Below are 18,207 nucleotides of genomic sequence, written 5' to 3' on the forward strand. Positions count from 1 at the left end.
AGGCATCCTGAAATTTTATGGTTCTGGCAGTTTGAACTAGTGTAAAAAGTAATTTTTTTTTTAATATCATCTCTGAATTTTTGAAAAAATATTTTGTAAATAGAAAAGCACTAACACTAGATTTTTTAAAATGAAGAATGGGGCAACTCAAGGAGTTTGCAATAGATTTTAGAGTCTGTGACTGTCCAGTTCAAATCCAGTCAGCATGAAAAGTGGCTTGGGCCAATAGTTGTTCTGTATACTATTGATCAAAAATATAACTTTTTAAGTAGAAGATGCTGCAGCAAAGCAAAGAGACAGGAAACATGGGAACAGGCAAAGCAAGCGCTTTGTCCATTGTTGCCTCCAGGCTTTATGTTTAATAGAAAAAAAACAAATCATCATTAAGAAAATAGTATGTTTATTGCTGTTGAGAAATACATAGCTAAGCATCCTAGCTAAAGTCACACAGCGCAGCGAGAGTGTAACAGCAGTCTATATATCCTTGTCATATGGCAAAGGTTTGCTGCCTGCAGAGTGGCTTTGGTAGGGCAGACATGTATTTTCTGTTCAGGGAAGACAGAGATCATTGAATCATTGAATGACTATTACACCCAATCTCTACTTAAAAAACAAGTTAGTATTTCCACAGGCTAGTAGTGTCAGTGGATGCTGGTCTCCAACCAGGACCTAACGACAGCAAGCCCTGGAGAAAGAGTGGAGGGGCCACCGCCAGCTATGAGGAGCAACTGTGGGAGCAGCTAAACCCCTTAAGAAGAGTTGGCACCTACTATTGTGAAGAAAAAACACATTTGTAATTACAGTCAAGTCCCAGGAAGGGTTTGCATCACCTGGAGGCACGTGTGGATTTTGGGCAAGTGAGGGAGCTCAGTCGTGTTCTCATTGTATCTTTTGCCTTCAATAACCCACGGAGGTGGTGATCAATAGTTACCACAACTGCAAGCACCAGCATTTCACACCTCCTGCGCTTCCTCACCCGCATGCTCTGGGAAGACAGGGCAGCGCCAGGCCACGTCCACACGCCTTTGTAACCATGAGAATGTGGCTGCGCTCCAGGGCCATAAATCGTCTGAGATCAGGTGCTGGACTGGTCCCAGGCCAACTCTCGAAGCAGAGGATCATAAAGGTACCTCAGAGCCGTGGCCCATCTCTTGCAGCAAAGGCAGCCACTGAAGCAAAGGGTCCCTCCATCGTTCACGAAACCCGTTGAGACCTGAGAGGCAGACTGGCCCGCTCCAGAGCACATTGGCCACTGAAAGACATTGCAGGTAGGGCCATGGTTATTTCTAGCCCTTCAATAAAAGGGAGTCCCCTTGCTAAAACTTGGTTTGTTACGGAAGCTCTGCATGGTCCCCCTTCATCCTCTGGAGCCCCTGGCTGCCAACTAAATTCAGACGAAGGGAGCACACCGGCTCCCTGGCACAGCAAACATCTGATTGTTGAGGAGACCTGGGAAAGAGCTCTAGTCCTGCAGCAAAGAGCCCCATCCAGCCCAGCCGTGCAACATGACTAAACAGATTTGCGCAGGCAGGCAGATCTGTACAGACTGCGAGAGGAAATCAAATACAGAGCACGTTGCAGGTTGGCAATCCCAGTCTGTCTCTTTTTTATGTTTATTTCAGTGGAGGCTCAAGCTTCCCTTTTATTTGAGCAACACTTCCAAAGGGAGGAAAGGCGGGAAGAAACTGCTACGTTGTCGAGGGGTCTCACCATGTCCCGCGGTGCAGCTAAGGAGAATTCTGCCAATTTCCCTAAAAGTGAGTATAGCTGATGCCTTTGAAGAAGGACGGAGAGGAGGAGTCACCCATGCAGGCAGAAGGCAGAGGGAGGCAGGACGCCCAGGGGCAGAGAGCAGCTCCGCGGCTTGTGTAACTTGCCAGGGTAGAGAATTGCTCTGACAAGTTACACAGGCTTTTACGGCAGCTACCAGTTTGATCCTGTTGGAAAAAAAAAAAACAAGTATCAACAAGGGAATCACATGCCTGGATCACATGGCAGCAAGGGCAACACACAGTAGCAAATGTTGATTTTTTTTTTTACTTTTGTTTGTTTTCTTACGTAAAAAGGGGAGTGAGGAGTGAAACTTGGGTGGGCTTTCTAGGGCTCACTGGGAGGGAGACTAACACCTCCACAACACCGCCTGCCCTGCTTTCACTTTCCCTGGACTGCACAGGGCTGTCCAGGACTTCCCAGACCCCAGGTTGTGCTGGAGCCCCGCCTGGCTCTGATCATCCTCTCACCAGGTCTCATGAGCCGCACTGAGTGGATTGGGAGCGTTGGCTCAGCGCCTGGCCCAAGCGTGAGGGCAGGCAGCGGTGCTGAGCGCAGCTAGCCACAGCTGGCCGGCCACCAGCGGGAGTGGGCTGGGCGGCCTTTGGAAAAAAAAAGCTGAAGATATCGGGAGTGGGAGGTGTCGGGAATCCGCCTTGGGAGGGGACGCTGGAAGGAAGTGTGTCCAGCCAGGGGGTGCGACGGGGGCCGTGAGTCATGCCGGCGCGCTGCGCCTGCGCGGACCTTCTGGCCTTCCTGCCGCCGGGAGGACCGGCTTGCTGAGGCGACGCCGGCCCACAGGGCTCCCATCGACACCTGCCTCCCTCAAGCACTGCTACGAACGAAATCCTCGCTGGCTCGCGCATCCTGGGGCCACCGGTGAGGCCTGCGGTCCCCCCCGGCAGCGTAAGGTCTCGCTGATGGGGCTGCTTCGCAACCAAATCACTCGCTGCCGGCTGGGATTTTACTGGTCAGCGTTGCTTATGTTTTCAAAGATACATGTCCTTTCAAAACCGTACGGTCTGAGAGTTTCTCAAAGCGAAACGCGTTGTTTTCACTGACAGAAATGCTTTGGGTTTTGTTCCGTTCTGTCTCCGCCTCTCCTCATTTTCTGTTGTGGCCCCAGAGACTCTAATCAGTTTGTTGCTTTGAAAATTTTCGCACAAAAGCCCTACCATTTCCGCACCCGCTCCTCTCCTGCCAGCGCGAGGCGCACAACTGCGAGTCTTACACCTGGGCTCCGTTTTTAATAACCCTGTCCCATATTAGACACGTTTCGCTGCGGTGCGCAACGGAGTGAAAAACAACGGAAAGCCAGCAAGCAGGCTGACTGCCTCTTTCACGGCAAAGCGGCCTCCCGCTGACCGAAGGAAAGCAAAGCTGTGCTGCGTGGCGTGCCGGCGCACAGGTCCCCACGCGCACGCAGCTTTCCCTGGCCAAGCTGAGCTTCACCAGGCATGGTGTGTGCGCGCCATGGGAACAAGCTACGCTAGTAAAGCAGCGCGACGGCGTGTAGCCGGAGCTGGATCAGCTCCACGGGTCCGGCGGCTGCCTGCTCGCCCCCGACGCGCACAGCGCTGCCAGCAGACGGCTGCACTACAGACTTGGCTCAGCTCTTTCATTTTAACTACTCTGGGACAATTAAAGCAGCAGAGACTCAAATGTGGCTACAGTGATGCTGTTATAAAAGTGCAGGAAGGGAAACTAGGTTTAAGAGTGTACGGCTCCTCTGTACCAGCATAACTGTTCATCCTGGCGGCCATACCAGTTATCAGTGTTCTTGTAAAAAAATAAATTGTGGCCCTAACTAGTTCAATATGGGCACAGGCATTGTGGGGAGATGAGACCTTCGTGCTATGTGTTGTGGCAGGGAGAATTTGGGGCTTGCAAAGTATCCTTCGATTTAGAGGAACCAGAAATGTAACGGAAAATAATGTTTTCCTTTAAAAATTAGCTTGCTCTGAAGAATGCCATTTTCAACCACAAGAGGATACAAGATGGAAGGGATAAGGACCTAATAACCCACCTGGAAATACTTTGTATGGAAAAGCAGTTCAGCAAGTTCGGGGATTATGCCAAAGAATTATCAGGCAGGCCTTGCTTGATATGATTTGGGTTTGTGGGCAGCTTTTACAGCCCAGCAGGATTTCCCAAAGCTGAGGTACTTTTCAGCTGCCCTGCATGTGCCTGGCCCTCGTTGCAGTCCTGGCTGCTGGCCAAAGTGATTCTGCTTGCGAGACAGCAAGTGAGGAGCATTACGTCTCGGAGGAAGCAAGTTCTTGCTCATGGAGGACTCCAGAGACACAGGATGGGACCAAAAAAAAAAGGTGAAAGCAGAAATGTGTCAAAATGAGGGAGCTGGTAAGGAGAAGGTACGCTTTTGCAAATTTGGACTGTTTAGCATGTGGGCAGCAGACTATGGAACAACTTGTATATAGCAGTGGGAGAACCTGAGCGCAGGAGACTACTGGACGCTTCCTGTGAGATCTGTGTGTACCCCCAGCTCTGAGGTGCGTGCTGGTCAGCAAAGCTTTAGCTTGAACACGGAGCAGAGTGGCTTCCTGCGGCTTCTTCACAGCTGTGTCTCCTCTCCTAATCCTGTATGGTCACAAGTGATCATACGGCTGCAGGAGCTGGAGTATGATATTAAAAAACATGAGCGTTTTCAGAATTCTGTGGCAGAGCCACCACTTTGCTCTCTTAAAGAGAATAAGAGGGAAAAGCAGTTTAATGAGAAGATAAAAGATGTAAGAGATAAATGTGCAGTTTTTCAAGTTAGAAAGGACTATTACAAAAACCGTCCAACCTCCTGCAGAACAGGACAATTGAACTCTGACATCCATGAGGCCTCCTGGTAGCATTTCCAAATGAAAATGTATAGATTTTTGAGCGATCGTGTTTTGGCGAAAAAAGGAAAAGAAAAAAGGAAAGAAAAGTAAATTCCATGGAAAGCTGCCATTCTTCATTGAATCAAAAATAGAAAGTCTTGGAAATGTACCAACCAGGCATTTTTGTGTGGAAAACACCAATTCTTCTGATATCCACTGTCCAAGGAAAAACACACACCAGTTTTGGATAGGAGTGGAGATAGGGGGTATAGCTGCAACAGAGAGACTTGCTCATTCTCAAATACCTGCCACACAGTCCCCGCTGTGGCAGGACTTGGGACACTGCTTTTTAGTCTCTTGACTGTGCAGCCACAGGGTTTGGGGAAGTAGTATTGAGTCCTGGAGAGAAGTTTGCCATTTCCAGTCAATGAAGATCTAGTCAGAGTAGTCAGTGGAGTCCCGAGAGCTTTTTGCCTGATTTGACCCCTGCATTTGGACAGATGACTTGGGCCCTGCACTCCAGTGGAGGGGACTAAAGGGAGGGAATGTCGAGGTATAGGTAAAGAGACTGTTTTATTTAATCAAAGTGTATTTTTCTGAAGTATAAATCCATGTTTAGCATAAGGAAAAGCATAGAAGGAGCAGGGATCAAGCAGGGAAACTGGTCATCCCCTGGGCTCTGATGGGATTTGGGGTTTGCTTGGACTTGGGGATTGCTAAACTGATATCCATAAAGATTGGTGTTTCCCACTTGATACTGATGCTTGCTGTGAGCCTGTGGGCAGTGGCCTAGGACAGGAAATGGGAGCATAGTTTTTAGCTTGAGGGGCTTCCTCCTCCCACTGAAAAGTCCCAGGCATTCAATTTCCCAGACCTACCCTTGCTCTGTGATATTTGATCTCATGCACCGTAAGGAGAAGTTCTGTTTTTTCTAGTCCTCTTTGAACTTTCTCTCTTTCTTCACTGCTTAACAGTATTGGAGCACCCACTTCTTCCATGTGCTTGTGTGCACCTGTCCTTCAAGTTCCTCTCCCTTGTTTTTCACCTCCTGCTGATGGTGCTGCTGTTCTTGGTGAGCCAAATCCAAAGAGGCACTGGGAGCACCTCGCCCACACCTAGGGAAGGCAGGTGCGGAAACCCCTCTGGTTCTGCCTGGAGAGCAAACCCTTTGTCCCCAGGGGTTTATGTTACCTTGCTCCATCTGTCTATCCCCACTCGCACACCGTTGCCCTTGGAGCCACACACTCTGTGGTCATGGTGCGTATTCCCAGCCAGCAGGGCCCTCCACTTGGGACTGCATGGGGAATATCTGGCTGTTGGACTTTTATTTGAAGGGAGAATCCTGCTTTGGTATTCTCGCCTGGGGCACAGTAGAGCTCTTGAGCAGGACTAGTATTTCTGGTTTCTTCACAATACCCACTTTATCAGCCAAAAGAAAATTGAACTCTTGCATTTTTCCAAAGAGGGTCACAAGCAGCTCGGAGCCTCACACCACGCGGCTGTATTTGCTGAGTGCCCTGGGCCGTGGCTGCCCTGACGAACGTGGCCCCTTGTGCAAGCAGTCTCTGTTCATCAACACGCACAGCAGCTCAGCAGCCTCTTCCCTCTTCGCTCTCATGCTCCAGTTGCTCAGAAGGATGCCAGAAATTGCACAGGACTTGATTGATAGAGCCTATATATGTATGAAAGGTGGACTAAACACAGTTCTTGCTTTTGGGTAATACAAATCTAGCACCTTTGCTGGCGCTAACTTCCAAAGGGTAAAGAGAAGCCACAGCAGAGCTGACCCATGTGATACTGTCACTGACAGGCCAGGAGAAATAGGCTCAGTCATACCCATATTGGCCCCAAGCTGCATCCTGGGAACAGTCAAGCGAAGGGTTATGTAAGTAGGAGCCAGCCTGTTTGGCAGCCTGTCACTTAGACAGAGAGAAGTTTGAGGAAGACTAACCCAGAAAAAGCTAATGAGAGGAAAGAGGCTGGGAACGTACTGAAGGAGGCCCTGGTGAGGGAGGGAAGAGGACACAGAGCAGCCAAGCCTATGCCTCTGCCCATTTGTCAAAGTATCCAAGCTCAGAGTGACAGGGAGTCACGTGGTTTTTGGAGGAGGGCAGGCACCTCTCCTGCAGAGGGGGCATATGATGCACTTCGGTAGGATGCAACCTGGTGAGAGGTTGAGTGCAGAGAGAAGGGCAGAAGGTTTCTGAGGAGCTGTGCAATCCTTAGATCTGAGAGGCTGCGTGAAGGTGTGAGCGGACAGACTGGGATTTTAGTTGCCCTGGAAGAGACAGAACATAATGACTGAGCATGGAAATTCAGCTAAGTATTTCTTATCAACTGAGAATGCACTGGAAGGTGGTGGCTGACCCTTAGGAAAAGGGTAAGTGAGTCAGAAAACAGCTGTGATAAGGGGGTGGAGGTGCTATTAATGTGTTCTGTCAAGGGTGGCACATGCTCCCTGGTGTCTGGATGTCTAAAGCATAGGGAGCTGATTCTCTCTTCTTTTTTTAGGCTGGCAACTTATGCTGGTGTGTGCAGACCTATCTCAATGTTACAGTTACAGCAGAGCAGCTTTGGGAGAAACGGGGGACAGAAAGAAGGTTTGTGAAATGGTCCATGAGTTTCTGAGGTGTAAGGATAAGGGAGCTAGGAGTACATGATATGGTTTTGGGCACCCTGTGTGGGTAAAGATTCTGCAGGACATCAGTGGGATTTTGAAGGTTTCTAGGTGGGTGAGGGCATACCCAGGTTTAGGGGGGCTTTGATAGGCTTGGCTTTTGGCTGGAAATAGGGGTTCTCTGTCTCTCCTTTCTCCCTGCCTCTCCCAACCCTTGTTTGATGCCACTCCCCCTTTACACAGGCTTCCCGTTCTAATTCTCCCTTCTTGTACCCACACATCCCTCCCATCCCTTGTCCCCAGCAGGATACACTCCTTTTCCCCTTCCTCTACCTCATGCGGTGGCTCTTTCTGCCCTCCACGGGCTGCTAGGAATGGGCAAGGGACTGAGATTCTTCCCTTCAGCAGAGGATCGTACAGGCAGAAGGCATGGATGAGCCGTTTACATCGGAAACATCCATTTTTGTCTCTTCAGGCATGAGCAAAACAAGAAGTGTGGCCTCTTAGGAGGCAACTTCATCTCTGCCTTGAGCCAGCTCTGGCTGAAGCAAAGGGAGACCTACTTTGGGGACCTTCTGGGGCTCTTCCCGTGACTGCAAAGGTGCAGTCACGTTTGTGGTGTTTTACTGTAACTATTGAACGCTCATGACAACCCTGAGCGTCAAGAGGCCATGACAGGAACTGGACAAAAGCTCCAGACAAGACTAGCTTTCCTTCAAAATACCTTATATCTAGGAACACGATAACCAAGAGATTGTTCATTCGAAGTGCAACAAGTATGCGGTGACTGCACTGCTAGCTGTTGGTGGAGAGGGATGTTATTGCCTTGCTGCCAGCATTTCACTACCATGGGGACATCTTCTCAAGGAGATAAGGGAACAGGGGCAGATATGAACAGGCAACCTGCGCCGGGTACGAAGTAAGGCATCACAGCACAGCAAAGAGGTGGCCCAGCACGTGCCCACACAACCCCCAAAGCCAACAGCCTCAATGCCCAACGGATTTACTGAGGCTCAAAGGATTCTTTACTATGACCCTCTTTTTTTCTTTTTTATAGGAAAAAGTGGTGCCTCAACAGAAGATGGTGTAAAGCAAACCAGCCCAATACAGTAAAGTCACTGTGTCAGGAAGTTCAGAACAAACCCACATCCCATCAGAACTAACTTGCTTTTAGCTTTGCATCCAAAAATATTTGTCCCTTTATTGCCCATTAAAAATTCTCTTTGTCTCTTCTCAGTTGTGGTGCATGCTTGAGATGTTAAAGCTGGCATTGTCAGTCTTTAAAGTTATGTTTGAGATCTATTTACGCATTAACTTTCAAATACAGGACACTTTCAAATCCTTTTCCTAAGGGCATCCCTATGTTCTGTTTCAGAGAGTTACTGTTGTTTTCCCACCTACCCTGAAGGGCTGTTTACGATATGATCTCTCCCTTTTAATCCTCTTTTCCTTTCATGTCTAACAAACACAGTTAAAGAGAGCACAGGGAAGAAAGAAAGATCTCACATATTATAATCATCTATATATTTAACTGAAGAAAAAAAAAAGGTTTTGCAATTAAAGATGTCATGCTATAAATTAAGGCTCAAACTTTTCCAGATTAAACCTCTGCCCTTCCAAGCCTCAGGTTTGTGTGGACAGTAACTCAGACACAGGCTGTCTAGAACCTGATCCTGTGAACTGATGTCCAGACTCTGTAAAGTCATTGGGCTTCCACAAAAAATGACTTTTCCTAGGAGACCCTATACAGAGGGATGTCTCGAGATGCAGATACAGAAATTTGGGCAGTATGAGATGTTGAACTACACCAGAAAAAGTTATATTTTGAAACTGGCCACTGTTTTTGGTGTTTCTTTACAGGATGCCTTGATTTCTCTCTCTAGCTGTTTTTTTTTGCCTGTATCTGACCGCCTTAAGACTGTGAATATATTTATCTTCACAACCTTTCAGAGAGGTGATGTGAGGCTATCATCATTTCCACTTTACAGATGTGAGATGCAAAGAGACTGAGGCTTCAGTTTGATGAGTACTTCTTTTAGTAGCAGTGCCAACATAAGCAGCCCCTGCTTTCCCTTCTCCTGTTCCCAGCGCTCGCTCTTCCCTCAGCTGTGCCAGTTTGAATGCTGTGTGCGAAACAAATCACAGAACCCATCCAGGTTAAAAATAGCTGAAAAAGAGAGAGGGAGAGAAATGAATTCCAGAACCTGGACTGAAGTCCTGCATGTACATCTAAAGCCAATACAATCGAACTTTTTTTCATCCTGGGTTCAATCTGTCTGTCCAGCTCCATCAATAACTTTTAACTCATTTCATATATGACAGAAAGGTAGAAGTTTCAAAGGCTATTCATTTCCTGTACGCTTTGTGAAAATTGATGACTGGGCAAAGGACAGAGACCTAAATTAGAGAAACACAGCCAGCAGCCAACTGGCTAGTAAGCGTGCGCTTGCTGGCTGACCACGTATGCATTAGCTGCTCTCCCAGTACATACCTCGCGGCTGCCTGATGGGGGGGTCTTACAGCACATGCAGAGGGGAGAGCTGGGCTTATGGCTGTGCATGGGAGGAGGGAGGGAGCATGGACGGATGGGTCACAGACCCACAGGAAACCGAGTTTCATTAGTTCCACTGCTCACAAAGCAATTTGTTTCAAAAAAGGTAAAATTCTATAAAATAAGACCTGTTCTGCCAATGAACCTGTAAATCAAGTGAATAGTTTCTCATCCAGTTGGGAGGAAGTTGAGAGCTCAGCCTCAGATTCCTGTTCAGACTCCAGCAACCACTTCTGCTTTTAGCACTCTTTCAGCACCAATGAAAAGCACGGATACGGATTTCTTTCCCATATTCAAATGTCACTTAAAACCTTTGTTTCTCATTAATAACTGATTAAAGCACTTACTTCATCTCTGTTCCTACCTGCCTCCTTTTTAATCTACAACAGTTTGCCCAGAACTCTGCTTCAGTCTCTTCTTTGATATCCTTCATGCCACCCTTCTGGCCCATCAGCGGCCTCAAATTGGTAAAGACTGGTACACAAAATATAAAGTAACCACTGGGCCTTTCCCCTGAGCAATTGCCAAGGGCTTTGCACGCTAGTTTGCTCTGTGTTGGGTGTGGACTGTTCATTGCCTGGAGACGAATACAGAGCAAGCACTTAGCAGATTAATACACTGGCAGTCTCAATACAGAATGTTAGCAGGTGTTTTGAGCATGCTACATCTGCAAAGGATGAGTATATTGGTGCAAAAAAGGTGGCTCTTCCTATCCACCTCTTTTCGGGGTGGGAAGGAAAGAGAACTTGCTGAACAGCGGAGGGGACAGTTTGGGATGGGAGCCACGGGCACCAGTACCAGCCACGGCTGTAGTCCATGGACAATAGTGGGAGCTAGAAGTGGAAGAGTCTTCACGTTTCTGTCCTCATGTAATCTTTTTAGCAGCCCTCATGAAGGAAGCTTTCAGCGTTAGCTCTCCAGTATGTCTTCCTGCTAGGTCTCCAGGGTGTATGCTCTGCCATACCCAGGAGATGGAGTGCCAAGCAAGCAGGATTTTGGCTGCATAGCGTGGGTGCCTGCTGAGCTGCGTGACTGCTTGCCTCGCTTCTAGGGAAGGGAGTAGCTGACTATCTCCATGTCAGAAGCAGGTACTGCCTTGGTAAGGGAAAGCTTTAATCCAAACAAGTCTCTGATAGAAATTGAATCTTCTCCTGTCAGAAGTGGGTCTCTGTAGCCTTTTTTCTCCCCAGTAGCAGATATTATCAGCATCATAGCCAAGTCTTCAGCTTCTTCAGGTGGGAAGCCAGGGATTTGGGGCAGCTGGGGATTTTCCTGGTGTGAAAAATCCCCAGGTGGCAATAATCCAGGGTAATGGGCTCTGTGCCATCCCCTCTGCAGACACCCAGGAACGTTCCTGGGTGTTGCACTCACTGTGATCTGTTTGCAGATACTTCAGTCTCATTACAGGTACGGAGCAAGGGGTAATGGGAAAGAGCTGAAATGGCTCCCAGTGGATCTGCCTGTGATAATTCACTTGCTGTTGCACACCTGTGGGTCTGCTCCAGCTCACATACCGGTGTAGCTGCTAGAAGTCAGATACAGCTCCTGCAGGAAGAGGTTCCTCATAGATATACCCATCACTGAACTCAGTTCCAGAACCAGTTACTGGAAGGAATTTTTTTCCTAAATAGAATAATGTAGCCCTTATGTAGAGATGCTGCTGTGCAACTGTAAAGCAGACCTAGAGGGGAAGCTTGGGTTGTCTTGTGAAAAAGACTGCTTTGGTGATAGAAAGTGCCATCCCCTCTCCTCACCTGACATGGGACTGTAGTCCAGATTTGCTCCATGCTAGTGAATCCTTACCAGCACAGAGCAGCCTCACACAGAGTGCGGTAGTCATTACATTGCTGGAAGTGATGTTAAGATCTGGTTTTATCGTCAGGCAATTACAGATTTTGGGGAAGTGGTGGCATGGGGGAACGATCAGAAAGCTGGCAAAAACTGTGCAACTGGCGTATCAAAGGCCCTTCTCCTCTCTTCCAGTCACACGGTACTCTGTTTTATTCTATGTATCAGTAAACAACAGAATCATTACTGATAAAACTTGCCTTAAGCAACAAGACACATGTGAACAATAAAGCACTAAGAGCCACATTTTCAAAAGTGTGTGTGCAGCAACGTCTATTGTACAATGTATAAGCAGCATGTGGTCTGGATGTGGCAAAGGGAGAGAAAAAGGGGAACAGATGGAACCTGTATATGAGTGACAAGCGCGGACGTAAGCTCAGATCAAGTTTTGTAGTATGCAGAGGCTGAGCTTGAAAAGCCTTAAATAATAAACACATTTAAGGAGGCCTGTATTGATGGGGCATGCAAATAAGCAGGCAGAATGGTGAACTGCACAGGACACAGCAATTGGAGACAATGATATATACAGAGCATATGAAAAGTTTGATCCGACAGACTGGCCATGGGTACAATCAAAGGTGTGCATGTTTCAGAAACATTAGCCTCCCTGAAACCTCAATGACTTAGCAATAAAACATCAGGAAACGATAAGTCAGGGTCAGGAAGGTCTGAGAATTCCACACAGCTGAAATAAAGATTGAGCAAGAGGAATTAACATCAAGAAATGAGATTCAGATGTTTAGAGCTGATTGTCTGAACCAAGTTAATATAATGCACCATGTTTCACTTCCAAACATTTGGATCATGCAGCTGGGGAGTCCTTCCCATGATTGTGAAATGCAGCAACTCTCTGTATCTGAAAATACTGGGATAGACATGTCTGCTCAGATGATGGCAGGGTATAAATGATGAATTAGGGTTACAGCTTTTAGTGTCCCAGGCTAGTTCTACCGGTTCCCTAGGCCACTAGCACAGAAAACAAGTCCAGTAGCAAGGCCGTATGCAGCTCCCACCTCCACATATTCTGGACTTGTCCTTCTCTCTCTGTCTCCCCATGAGCTGAAAAAGCTTGCTCCTCTTCTCATGATCGTGGAGGGCTCTGATGAGCAGCATCCTTTGCTCTCTTATTTTCAGCATATTCAAGTGAACATCCATTCAGCTATCCGTTCTTTCCCAGGGGAATCATTCCCTCTTCTTCCCCTACACCAAGTGTAGCGCTGGCATCCACTGCTCTGAAAAATTACATTTACAACCTGCCAACTGTATGGGACAAGCACATTTTCACTCCCCTTCACGCCCCCACAGAGCGAGCCCTTCATCGGCAGTGATGCAGCTCAGCACCACAAGATCTTGCGTGGGACGCTGGCTGCCGGGCTGAGCACGGAGCCGGCTAGCCGCACTGCAGCCCTCCATGCAGGGTGCCCAGCAGCAGGAGCAATGCTTCTGCGCTGGGAGGCCACACACTGAAAGGCCTGAAGTCACATGCGCTCCAGGAAAGAGAGTCAAGAGCTAACGCACAACAGGCTCGGTGCAAAACTACAGAGCCCTCTAAAGGCCTCTTCTGATGATACTCTGGAAGCACTGTGCAGCCATCGACCGAAGGCTCCCAAAAATGGGCCTGAACTGCACAACCAGGTGTGACTTTCCCCAAAGTTTGCCTAATTTCAGGGCTAAAATTTTGATTCCGGCAAATCTCACACGGGTTTTAATCAACCTACAGATACACCCTACTGCATAAGAACCGTCAGCCTAGCGAAGCAATACGAGCGTCTGAAAGCAGCTGCCTGAAACCCCACGTCGTGGCAGCGAGCGCGAATGCTATTGTTCAGTGGGTTTTGCAGTCTGGCAAGTCGTCTGGTCTGTAGCTTTGTGGAATTGTATTGCTGGTGGGAGTGGCTCTTTCTGGGACTAGATAACATGCTCAGCAGTCCTTGGACAGGAAACTCATTAACCGGCACTGAGTGCAGATTTTGTAACAATACTCCTCCCTGCACTATCTGCGCGTGGCAACCGCTTCTTGTTTGGGGTGCTGTTGCACAGAAGGACAATACCAATATTAAGCTGTCATCTCCCAGATCTTTTCCCCTGTTCTATTCCGAGGGGTTTTCATGGTAGCTGTACATGCGTGATACTATTACGGGCCAAAACTCTCACTGGTACATCTGCAGTGAAGCTGAAGACCTGCGTGACCCGGCACCTGTCCCCGTCCCCTTTAGCAGGCAGAAACAGCCAGGACAAACAGTCTTGCCCTTGTTTCACAGTATCTCCAGCGCTTGCTGATTTCAGAATACGCTGGGTAAAGTTCACTATCTCTGAGCATTTGAAGCAAAGTACACGGCCTGGCTTCGCTGGCTGTGCTGTGAGAAGGTGGTTGGTTTTTATTCTGTCGCTGAGTGCTGTACATTTCTGTTTGAAGCTCTTTCCATAATATAGGCCCAGAAAGGCTGCACAAATTTACCAAAAAGGTGACAAGGGAGGACGTTCCTTGCTACGATGAAGTTTTTAACGCGAATGGCTAACTCTGAAGCAGCAGAGGTGGGCCCAAGCCAAGCACTCCCTGATGTCGGGTCAGGTCCCTGTACTTGACCTCGAAGATGCAAAACTTGGCACCGATGGCAAGTGAACCCCTGGGCCAGAGCTCTGTTGCCTCCTGCAATCCCACATGGGGGGCTTCAGACCACCACACTTCAGGGCTGGGCAGCATGCTGGTGCATGTTTTAATTTAAAGTCTGTAACACTGCTGCTGCATCACTGAGAGCTGAGACTCCAAAATCGGATATTCTCAAACGTGATGCAAACAATTTTGGACAAACAGGACTAGTCTCAGGGCAGTCTCGTTTCAGTGTGAATCAATGGACACTTCCACTGTTAATGGATAAAGGCACTGTCTGCGTTGTGGGGTGGCGTACATCCCACCGCATTGCCAGGGCAGACTGAGACCTCTAGGAGAGATCACCATGCGTGGATACATGGATATATATGAACACAGCCGTGATAAAAACAGAAGGGGCAGCCTGGTCTCCTCCCACTTCCCATGCCGGCCACAGGAAAGGCAGGACAGAGTGCCAGGAGCTCGTACCTGCCCACCAGCCTTGCAGTCCTGGGGCCTCCCAGCTGTGAGCACTTCGCTGTCTCCGGCAGACAACTGGAGGAGCGGCGGCATGATCCTGCCTTGCTGCAGCCTTGCACAAGAGCTGTCGTTGTCTCCAGTAGCTCCTCTCACTGTCCCCACAAGCACAGACAGTGGTGCCAGCTACATCGCAGAGGAGCAGGATACACAACATCTAAAGTAAGGGAGGGATTTTAACCTTTCCCCTCACCCCCCAAAATTGCACCTGCCATTAGAATGACCAAAATTATCCAGCAATGTCACTCATTAGCCATAGAAAAGCTCAAAACAGGGAAATTCCCTATGGGAATCACCTGATAAAACAAGGTTTTCTCGGTGCTTAAAAGAACGTCCCTGACTTCTCTTCCAAGCCTATGATTCACTCCCCATTTGGCACTGGTTGCCCGGATTACGGGTACTTTAGGATAAAAGTCATGTTTTACTTTGTTCTGGTTCAGGAAGGCTCTGATATGTTTTGGAATGCCTCAGGGTTGTTAAAAATAAAAACATGGCTTATTTTACAGGGGAGACATTTTCATGCATTGCCTTTTTACAGATAGCTCTAACTGGGTCCACCCAAACCATCACAGTCGCAACACAAAGAAATCAGTAAACACCCTAGCGTGCTGCTTTCCTTGCCTGTTTGCATCAAATTTACTTATAGCCAGCGGGCCAGGAAAAAAGGGTCTTCATTTATAATATGTACCATGGTATTGCTCTCCTGAGTGTTAGGAGTCAGCAACTTTGATAAATTCTTGACACAGCTTGCAGACACAGTTAAGAACGTATCTTCCGCCGACTGCTCCAGGAAGCTGGTCACTATATCAAAGATCAAAGTTGCTCACACCAACACAGGAAGGTTATATACAAGCGAAAAGGAACTACAAATGCTTGTATTTGGATGCAAGGCTTTGCCGTTGTGCACGTATGGTCGCTAAATCTGACCATAAACTGCTTGAATCAATTCAGGAAAAAAAAAAAAAAAACAATTGCTGCCACACCACTCCAGATTACTCGCAGAGTAATTCTCCTGTTGCCGAGGCAAGATACTCCACTATCAAGATGTTTGATATGACTTTGAAAAGACTGGTTTATCTGAAATTGTATTAGAGGCTTGTTTAGAGAGTGTAATGGCCTTAAATGGCTAAGCTTTAAAAAGGCTAACAAAAGAGTACATAATCTGAAATGGGCATATATTACAGGGAAGTAATTTCCCTCCGTTACACGTACAGCGTCTCTGCAATGGGCAAATGTTTATCAGAAATTGAAACTCATCAAATCAGTTAATATTTCGTGGAAAACAAATGGAGAGAAGGCTTTTTATGCATCTCCAAATATCACAGAGGTAGATAGGAGCTTTTTTAGAAGTGTCTCCTGAAATCAACTCTCTGTGGAATAAGACATAGCCAGGAATTACTCTTAGGAAACTTTTGGTCAGCTCTGGCAGTTTTGTTGCAAACCTAACTGTTGCTGGAGTCACGTGTCTAACTGTTGCAGGGCTGATTCAGAAGAAAAGACTGGCAGAGGAACGCAACCAAGTGTGTCTCCCCTCTCTTCTCTTTTCTCCCCTCCCCTCCGTTCACTGGTACGAAATCTGAGAAAAGACAAATAAGCAAGATGTTTCACCGGCTCTAGTGGGCTCGTGCACACAAACAGCATTCACAAGCATTTGGAGTTTGTTTCCTTTCTTCTCTGGTCTTTCTGCATCCCTATTCCGTTCTGGTTTACTATTCTTCAGCTCACTGTACAAACAGGATCTTTCCTCAACAATGTTCTGCTACATCATCTTCCTTCCTTTGTATACAGGCTGATACTGTATGTTACACACTACGCGGCTTCCTACGGCACCTCATTTCTCAATGCTAGCAAAAACAGGAACCAAAAGTGAAGCCGCCATAAAATACTAAATTCACACCATAGTTTAAAAGCAAACCCTTGAAAGTTTCTGAATCAAGATGAGTTTTCCGTTAACGGATTTTTCTAGTTTAGTGCTCTGTGTGCCGCACTGCAGAACGTGCACAAATGAGGAACCCCTACTTTTTGCCAGATTCGAATGCCTCTCCTGCAGAATTTGTAACACTGACCCACGCTTCTTTTTCTCCTTTTTTTTTTTTATGAAAAAGTGAAGCCAACCGAGCAAAGGGCGAATTGCCTCACTGTTCACCTCTTTTCTCCTGTCTTGTAAGGCTTGCTGTCTGATTTCTTGCTCTGAGATTAGATAGCATGTCTTCAGGGAGAAGAGAAAACCACAGAGCGCACTGCACATTGCACAAATGCTCTTGTTATTCTGAGGCCTAAAGAAACAAGGAAGGAAGCTTGAGGCTGGTGGTTTGGCAGGTGTGAGGCCTTTTTATACACAGACATCTGTTTTAAGTGGTAGCTCTGGGGCTTAGGATGAGCCGAGAAGGCCCGTCCCCCCCACCCCTGCGCTGCGTCCCCGCAGAAAGGGCTGGGGGTTCCCGAAGGAGCGATGCCCCTGTGCCGTCGCGCTGCGCTGCGAGGCTCGGTCGTGTTTGTACAGTCGGCTGCAAAGGGGAGAATTCCTTCTTGTGAACCGACAACTGGTTACTGCAGCTGTTCATCTGTTGCATTTTACAGAGGTTTCTGCTGCGCTGTTGGCACTCACAAAATGGATGAGAGAGAATACAAAATGGGTGAAAGCGAACACATACACTGAGCTCGACATAAAGACCTGATTAAAATGGGTTGGATGCTACCACATATACCCGGTCACAATTAACTCTGCTAATCCCACAAGATTATTTCTAGTGATTTGGGTAACACCGCCAGTAATCCTTCCTGAGTTCTGAATGAACGGCTGCCTTTGGCAGGATGCTAAGGCAGACTCTCCGCTGAAGCCTTGCACAGGGTTTGAAGGATTTCATTACCGTCTGGCAGTTATTACCTACTGAATAACATGTCCACAATCCTCACTTTATCAACAGTCTGGAAAGAAACTGCAGTACCAAGGGCTGGATCCTGTTCTGCCAAAACAATGCGTGGGGAGGATTTGTATAAGACCTCTCACCAGTGTGCATGCTCTGGGGCAAGTAAGGGTTGAGTGGCATTGTTATTTTAAATGACAAGAGGTTCTGTCTCCTGTAGCTGGCTGCCTATTTTGATGAACATTTAGGAGCCTAATGATCTTTAAAACTACTACCCTTCTGTTAAAGATTGTTGAAATTGGTCAGTAAATTCAAAAGTTCCTGGGGCAGAAGGACAGATATATAGAAAAACACGCACTGAAAAATATGTATACAGCTGCAGGTGTGATCACAGAAGCCACATTTCACTAAGAAATTAAGCTGAAGCTCTTTCAAGGTGAGCAACTGTGGTTAGTACAATACAATACACTGATTAATATGTCCCAATACACATCTCCTTGTCTACTGACAAGGAGAGTCAGTCAAGCACAGCGTTAGTCTGGGGAAGAGAAGAGCAACAATTACTGCAGTGGGCTTCATGGGAACTGTTTTGTGTTATG

The 18,207-nt window shown here is 47.5% G+C and overlaps 2 long non-coding RNA genes across 2 annotated transcripts in view; one reads left to right on the plus strand and one right to left on the minus strand.

Annotated features, from left to right (window-relative positions):
* Positions 1–387: 387 nt before the first annotated feature.
* LOC104151581 (uncharacterized) overlaps positions 388–18,207 on the minus strand; it is a 40,142-nt gene continuing 22,322 nt past the window's right edge. The window contains exons 2-3 of the long non-coding RNA XR_011138683.1: positions 9,159–9,382; positions 388–1,937 (exon numbers count right to left, since the gene is read on the minus strand). This is a non-coding gene — a long non-coding RNA (uncharacterized lncRNA). The remainder of the gene's footprint in view (positions 1,938–9,158; positions 9,383–18,207) is intronic.
* LOC138065602 (uncharacterized) lies at positions 1,946–9,164 on the plus strand. Its single transcript, XR_011138684.1, has 3 exons — positions 1,946–6,978; positions 7,110–7,198; positions 8,273–9,164. It is a non-coding gene; the product is annotated as an uncharacterized lncRNA (long non-coding RNA).

This window comes from Struthio camelus, chromosome 1, assembly GCF_040807025.1.
Source record: "Struthio camelus isolate bStrCam1 chromosome 1, bStrCam1.hap1, whole genome shotgun sequence".
NCBI lineage: Eukaryota > Metazoa > Chordata > Aves > Struthioniformes > Struthionidae > Struthio > Struthio camelus.